The sequence below is a fragment of the Hyla sarda genome, chromosome 5 (genome assembly GCF_029499605.1).
Source record: "Hyla sarda isolate aHylSar1 chromosome 5, aHylSar1.hap1, whole genome shotgun sequence".
NCBI classification, from domain to species: Eukaryota; Metazoa; Chordata; class Amphibia; order Anura; family Hylidae; genus Hyla; species Hyla sarda.
Window position 1 is genome coordinate 85,893,587 of NC_079193.1, and position 8,331 is coordinate 85,901,917.

Consider the following 8,331-nt stretch of genomic DNA (forward strand, 5'->3'; position numbering starts at 1 on the left):
TTTGGAGGGTAGAGACAGCTGGACCTTCAAATTCAAGTATGGAGAGGAGGAATTCACACCTAGGGAGGCCTCTCCTACAAACCCTAGGTGCAAGCATTTCCCAGTGACTGTGGACGCAGAGGACAGTCTCTGAGGAAATGGTCTGCACTGGCGCAATATAAGCACAGATTCTCAGCTCGACGACAGGTTCTTTCCTGCAGGGTCAGGCGAGACCGATCCACCTGCACAGCCTCCACAGCGGGAGGCATCGTAGAAGGTTGCGGTGGTTGCTGGAAGACGGGCGCCAGGTGAGGGAAGCGCTGAGGTCGTGCAGACTCCCTTTCTTGGCGAAGTTCCTCACATAGTTCAGAGAAACAAATATCAATCCGAGATGCCAACTGTATGAGTTCATTCAGGGTAGCAGGCAATTCCTGGGTGGCAAGGACATCCTTGATATGGCTAGAGAGTCCTCTCTTGAAAGTGGCGCAAAGGGCTTCATCATTCCAAGCTAACTGCGATGGCAGGGTACAAAACCAAATGGCATACTCGCCCACAGAGGAGTTGCCCTGAGTAAGACTCATCGGAGGAAGCTCGAGCAGGTTCTTCGAAGAAACCCCGAAATTCTGTGAGGAACGCCTGGAGATTGGTAGTGAGAGCATCACTGCGATCCCAAAGCGGAGTTGCCCAGGCCAAAGCACTTCCAGTTAAAAGACTGAGGATGAAGGCCATCTTTGCTCGTTCCATAGGAAACTGATCCACCATGAGTTCAATGTGCATAGAGCACTGAGTCACGAAACCACGACAGGACTTGGGATCCCCCACATATTTCTCAGGAAGAGACAGACGGAGTCTTGATCCGGAGACGACTGCAGGAGCGGGAGGTGCCAGTGGAGCAGGAGGAGGCTGTGGTTGTGGTGGTTGTTGCTGTGCTGTTAGCAACTGCTGCATCATGGCGGATAACTGGCTCAACTGCTGTGCCTGCTGGGCCAACTGCTGTGACTGGAGCGCCACAATGGAAGCGAGATCCGGATTATCAGACAGAGGAACCCTAGCAGGATCCATGGCCGGATCTTGCTGTAACGGAGCTGGATGTTAACTTACCTGTGTGGCTGATGACTTGGACCGTATCGGGGAGCGGAGTCTAAGGTGCCACTGGTCTTCACCAGAGCCTGCCGCAAGGCAGGATGGGCTTGCTGCGGCAGTTAACACTCAGGTCGCTATACCCGACACGGCTCGACCACACAGGTAGCTGGGCAAGGCGAGGTACCGAAGGATAAGGCAGTAGAGAAGTCAAATGTAGTGTTGAGCGGCATAGGCCATATTTGAATTTGCGATATTTCGCGAATATATGGCCGAATATTCGTCATATATTCGCTGGAGCAGGACCTGAACCAGCAGGTGGTGGCATACCTTGACATGTCCATGCCAACACACCTTGAAGATCAGCTGGACTTCTAGGCAGCGAAACTTGATTTGTGGCCGCAACTAGCAGAATTTTCCCTGGAAAAGCTGTCCTGCCCGGCCAGGAGTGTGCCATCAGAGTGGGTGTTTAGTGAAGCGGGGCCATAGTGACCCCAAGGAGAACTCGTCTGTCCACGAAAAATGTGGAGAGACTGACCTTTGTGAAGATAAATAAGGCACGAATCAGCCAAGATTTCCAACCACCAATTCCTGATGCATGAGAGTAGATTGACCATGGTGCCACACCAACACTTCACAAATATGGATAGTGCCAAACAGATTTAAGGAGCTGCTCCCCACTTACAAACATTCCTCCGCATCAGACCTTTTTTCACCCACCTTCGTCACCTGGTACTGGTATTGCCACCCACCGCACCACTCTCTCACCGGGTCACTTTCAGGACTCCTGAGGCTGCTGCTGCCACCTCCAGGCAGTCTCATTCAGCCACTATGTGGTCTCCTCATGCTTCAGCCACCTCCAGGCTTTGCCATTCATCCAATATATGGTTTACTGATGCTTTAGCCAGCTCCAGTCTATGTCAGCAACTACATGCTTTAGTGATGCTGCTGGGCCTAGAACATTACCTATACATGTTTAGGGTAGCATTAGGTACCATACATCTTCAATGGAAATTTCAAAATTCATCTTTTATTCTTAGAGATTGTGAGGCCCTATCGTCTCCTCATCTGCCGCCAACTCCAGGCTGTGCCACTCTATACACTATATAGTCTCCTCCTACTGATGCCACCTCCAGGCTCTAGACAGACAAGGAGAGCGCTCCTAGTGTGATAGCGTAATGTAAAAGAAAAGATAGTAGACAAGAAAACTTGCTCACCAAGTAAAGTTGTACTGCGACCAAGTACAACTATGGTGAAGGCGTGAAGTGACCCTGCAACGGGCGAAGAGCGGCACCTGCTCCTGGACACACAGGCGAAGAAATTAAGCGGATCCCTCCAGGGAACAAACCAGGATAGAGGCAGCGCACAGGACTTCAAAGGTAAAATGGTTTATTTACCCGGCATGCAACGCGTTTCGCTGGATAACCAGCTTCATCAGGCATGTTGAGGGTGGAGATACATAGGGTATTTATACACAACAGTTAACCCGCACATTGCTGGAATAAAAGCAATAGGCAGGAGCCCATAAAACACACATATAAAAAATAGTAAAATACAAAAATATATAAAAATAAATAGATAACAAAATTATATATATCTCACATACCCAACTAAAAAAATTGGATATGTATATACATAAAATATAAAATATAAAATATGTCAATAAATTTGTAATATATTTATAATATGATATGATAATAGAAGGCAAGTCAAGTCACACAGCGTTCTCAATCATCTCATTTAAACCACCAGGGAAAAGGGAACCAAGTGAAAAAATCCAGTATGATTCTCTATTAATTAGCTTTTGGAAATGATTTTTTATAATAGATGGTATGACTTCAATGATTTTTAATTTAAGACAGTCAAAATTCCCGGAGTGTATTTGACATATATGTCGTGAGACACTGTGTAGAATGAATTGTCTTCCCACATTAGAACGATGTTTATTCATGCGGGACCGCACTGTCTGAACAGTGCGGCCCACATACTGCAAACCGCAAATACAAGATAAAAGGTAAACCGCATAGCTGCTTTCGCAATCATGCATTCCCTTAATCCGAAATACATTTTTCGAAATATTACAAACAAAATTGTCACCTTTTTCTATCATGATGCAGCATTTACATCTCATTTTACCACAGGGGATAGTGCCATTATCCTGTCCTACACGATTAGATAACAAAACGATTATTCTTAAGACCGTCACTGGGGGCCACCAAATTACGCAGATTTTGTGATCTGCGGAATGTGACACCTGGGTGGTCGGGTAATATATCTTTAAGTATCGGATCACCTTTTAATATATACCAATATTTATTGAATATTGTTTTTATCTTGGGTGCTGCACAATTAAAATTGGTAACGAAATTGTGACTATAATTCTTCTTGGATTTTTTACTATTTTTACAATCAATTTGACATTTATCGATTGTGAGATTTATAATTTCTTTCTTAATATCATTCGCATTAATTTTATCAATTATCAAATCCTCTTGTCGTTGTCCCTTAGCCTGATTAAAAGCTTTATTTAGAATCGATTTTGGATAGTTTTTCTCTCTAAAGCGATTCTGTAAAATACGTGATTGTTCCAAAAAGTCAGAATTAGATGTACAATTTTTTCTGATACGCAAATATTGCCCATAGGGCACATTACGGATCCACTGGGGATAATGGGAACTATTGAAATCCAATAGACTATTTATGTCCACTGGTTTAAAAAATGTTTTTGTTTTTATACGGCCATCCGAATCCTTTCTGAGTTGAAGATCAAGAAAGTCAATAGAGGAAGAAGAGCAGTGAATGGTAAATTTTAGACCCCAAGTGTTCGAATTAAGAGTGTCAACAAAATCATGTGCTTGAGAAGAAGAGCCTGTCCAAATAATGAACAGGTCATCAATATATCGCCTATAAAAGGCGACATACCGGTTAAAAACAGGGGACTGTGTGATATGAGAGGACTCGAAACGCCCCATGACCAAATTAGCATAACTGGGGGCGAATCGAGTCCCCATCGCACAGCCCCTGCATTGTCTGTAAATGATATCATTAAAACTAAAAATATTGTGTTCTAAAATAAAAAAGATAGATTCAATAATGAACAGTACTTGGGTGGGTGAAAAATTACCATCTAAGAGGAGAACCTCCTTTATGGCCGCTAGACCTATAGAGGTGGTAATATTAGAATAAAGTGCACAAACATCAAGAGTCAAAAACAAAAAGTCAGCTGGAATAATAATATTGCTAACCTCCCTAATTAGCTGTGTGGAATCTTTAAGATAGGAGGGAAGAGAGAAAACAAAAGGTTGTAGAAATAATTCTATATAATGTGATAAATTACAAGTGAGTGAACCAACACCAGATATAATAGGACGTCCAGGGGGACAAAACAAGGATTTGTGCAACTTAGGTAGGTAGTAAAAGATAGGTAACGAATAATTTTTCACTGATAAAAAATCACATTCTTTTTTATTTAACAAATTATTATCAGTAGCATTTTTTATAAGTTCTTTATATTCCGCAAAATATCTAGGGGAGGGATCGTTCGTCAAAATTTCGTAGTATTCCTTATCGGAAAGGATTCTGAGGGCCTCATCAATATACGCAGATCTATCCAAAACTGCAACACCACCCCCCTTATCGGCGGGGCGGATAATTATAGAGGAATTATCCTGTAGACTTTTTACAGCCTGTCGTTCAACAATACTTAAATTGTCTTGTATTTTGCCAAAATTATGGCTATCACGTAAGGAACAAAGTTCTTTTGAAACAATCTGATAAAAAGTATCCACATAAGGGCCTTTATTATGGATAGGATAGAAAGATGAGGGGGGGGTTACTTTTACATGCTTAATTTCAGTATTCCTTATGGTGTCAAAGGATGATGAGACATTTGTATTAGATTGCCCCAACAATGGGTCCTCTACTGAGATGTTACGTTTATTCGAAAGGGAAAAATGTCTACTTAATGTAAGTTTATGTGTAAATCGATTCAAATCTAAAAATAGTTGGAAATTGTTTGGTAAGGAAACTGGACAAAAGGATAACCCTTTTGATGATAAATCGCTCTCATTTTGGGCCAAGACGTAAGAAGATAAATTGAAAATTTTTATTTTACCATCACTATCTCTAACTATGTTCTTAGGAAAACTTGATTCGGAATTTATTGTAATAGATTTTTGTTCTTCTTGAAATCTGGACTGGAACCTTTTTGATTTATTTTTTCTACCTCCCCTGCAACCTCGATGTCGAATTTTCTTTTTATTGACTTTGTTGCAATTGGCTGAAAATATTGGGTGATACGATTGGTGGTGACACACTCCTCCATATATTGGAGTGTGACAGTGCTGGCAATTATAGGACGGGAGCCTAAAAAAAGGCTAGAGTCAGAATTAGTGTCTACCGGACTATGAAGCAGAGTAGAGGAAGAAACATTATGTACCGTAAGTATAGAGCTATTGAAAATGGTATCTTCTGACATGGATTCATCACCACAGGGTTCGTCAACAGGTGGATCAATTATATGGATCGGATTCACATGTTGCGGTAGTGTCTGAAATCGTTTTTCAAATTGCGAAATATTTGGAACCTGGTTTGCATGTTGCAATGAAGGAGCAGCATGCAATACCATATTCATAGATCGATTAGTATTAATATATTTGTTCGGTGAAGGAGTAACTTGTTGTAATCCTTTTCCAAGTTGGTTTTCACACGGCATAACCAATAACTGAGGGTCTATGGATACCCTTGGCGTGTTCTGTTTTTTGTGAAATCTGGAGTTATAAATCAAACGACTCCCATTGGGAGGAGACCTCGAATCATGATGGTTTTTTACATTATATTTCCCTTTATAATTATTCTTATTTGCGTAACCACTAGAATTCGTATTTGAAAATCTTTTCGGGACTGCACCCATATTCTGTGGTCTGAAATCTGAATTCAAAACCTTATTCGTATTATTAACGTTAGAGCCCATCTGGGTACTAGTAGATGTTTCTACTGAAGGTGTAACAGCTATAGTCGCATCGACTTTACCAGTGGTGTGAACACCTACTGACGATGGTAAGACAGAGGAATCGGCGGCAAAATCATGATTGGTTCCCATATGTTTGGGATTGTTATGGCTATATCTGGGCCATTTGCGAACTTGGCCACAGGCATAGTCATTCAAATCCCTATTAAACTTATGTGCTTTTTTATTAATGATATCAAGTTCAAATTTTTTTAACCTGTTTAAAACAGCAGCATCCATTTTTCTAAAAATACCATAATGACTATAAGGTGTCAAAGAAGTTCTAATATTGCGTGCAGATTCTAAATAATTTTTTGATAAACTATTACGTTTAGCCCACAAGCGCTCAATCATGCCTTGTGAACACGTTTCAAGAAAAACTTCCCAATCACGGGAGAAAATAACATCATTTGGGAAAGAGGACTCAATCGAAGGACGGAGACCTATAGGCGAAATGTGTTTAGCTGCATATCTGGACAGAAAAAGTACATCAATACTCTGCTGTATTTCTAACTTACAAATATCTTCATATTGTTTAAAAAGTTCATTCAATGTCTTAATGTCCACATCAGACGGTGTGTCCTGATTTTGCTCAGGTTCCAACAATTTCTGAACTGTAACGTTACCGATAAGTTGGGAAATAATCGTGTCTCGTGCAGACTCACGGTCCAATAAAAAATCCATATTGAAATATAACAACAGAAGTAATAAACTTCACCAGTAGACGAAATCAGATTCTTCAGGCAGGTGTTTGAACCAAAACAGACAAACCAGGATACCACGAGGCAAATGGCCGATATCACACTGAGTGCAGCTACATCCAACAACGATTCCTCAGGAATCCAAGGGGAGGGACCTTAAACAGCAATAGACAGACAAGGAGAGCGCTCCTAGTGTGATAGCGTAATGTAAAAGAAAAGATAGTAGACAAGAAAACTTGCTCACCAAGTAAAGTTGTACTGCGACCAAGTACAACTATGGTGAAGGCGTGAAGTGACCCTGCAACGGGCGAAGAGCGGCAGCTGCTCCTGGACACACAGGCGAAGAAATTAAGCAGATCCCTCCAGGGAACAAACCAGGATAGAGGCAGCGCACAGGACTTCAAAGGTAAAATGGTTTATTTACCCGGCATGCAACGCGTTTCGCTGGATAACCAGCTTCATCAGGCATGTTGAGGGTGGGGATACATAGGGTATTTATACACAACAGTTAACCCGCACATTGCTGGAATAAAAGCAATAGGCAGGAGCCCATAAAACACACATATAAAAAAATAGTAAAATACAAAAATATATAAAAATAAATAGATAACAAAATTATATATATCTCACATACCCAACTAAAAAAATTGGATATGTATATACATAAAATATAAAATATAAAATATGTCAATAAATTTGTAATATATTTATAATATGATATGATAATAGAAGGCAAGTCAAGTCACACAGCGTTCTCAATCATCTCATTTAAACCACCAGGGAAAAGGGAACCAAGTGAAAAAATACAGTATGATTCTCTATTAATTAGCTTTTGGAAACGATTTTTTATAATAGATGGTATGACTTCAATGATTTTTAATTTAAGACAGTCAAAATTCCCGGAGTGTATTTGACATATATGTCGTGAGACACTGTGTAGCATGAATTGTCTTCCCACATTAGAACGATGTTTATTCATGCGGGACCGCACTGTCTGAACAGTGCGGCCCACATACTGCAAACCGCAAATACAAGATAAAAGGTAAACCGCATAGCTGCTTTCGCAATCATGCGTTCCCTTAATCCGAAATACATTTTTCGAAATATTACAAACAAAATTGTCACCTTTTTCTATCATGATGCAGCATTTACATCTCATTTTACCACAGGGGATAGTGCCATTATCCTGTCCTACACGATTAGATATAACAAAACGATTATTCTTAAGACCGTCATTGGGGGCCACCAAATTACGCAGATTTTGTGATCTGCGGAATGTGACACCTGGGTGGTCGGGTAATATATCTTTAAGTATCGGATCACCTTTTAATATATACCAATATTTATTGAATATTGTTTTTATCTTGGGTGCTGCACAATTAAAATTGGTAACGAAATTGTGACTATAATTCTTCTTGGATTTTTTACTATTTTTACAATCAATTTGACATTTATCGATTGTGAGATTTATAATTTCTTTCTTAATATCATTCGCATTAATTTTATCAATTATCAAATCCTCTTGTCGTTGTCCCTTAGCCTGATTAAAAGCTTTATTTAGAA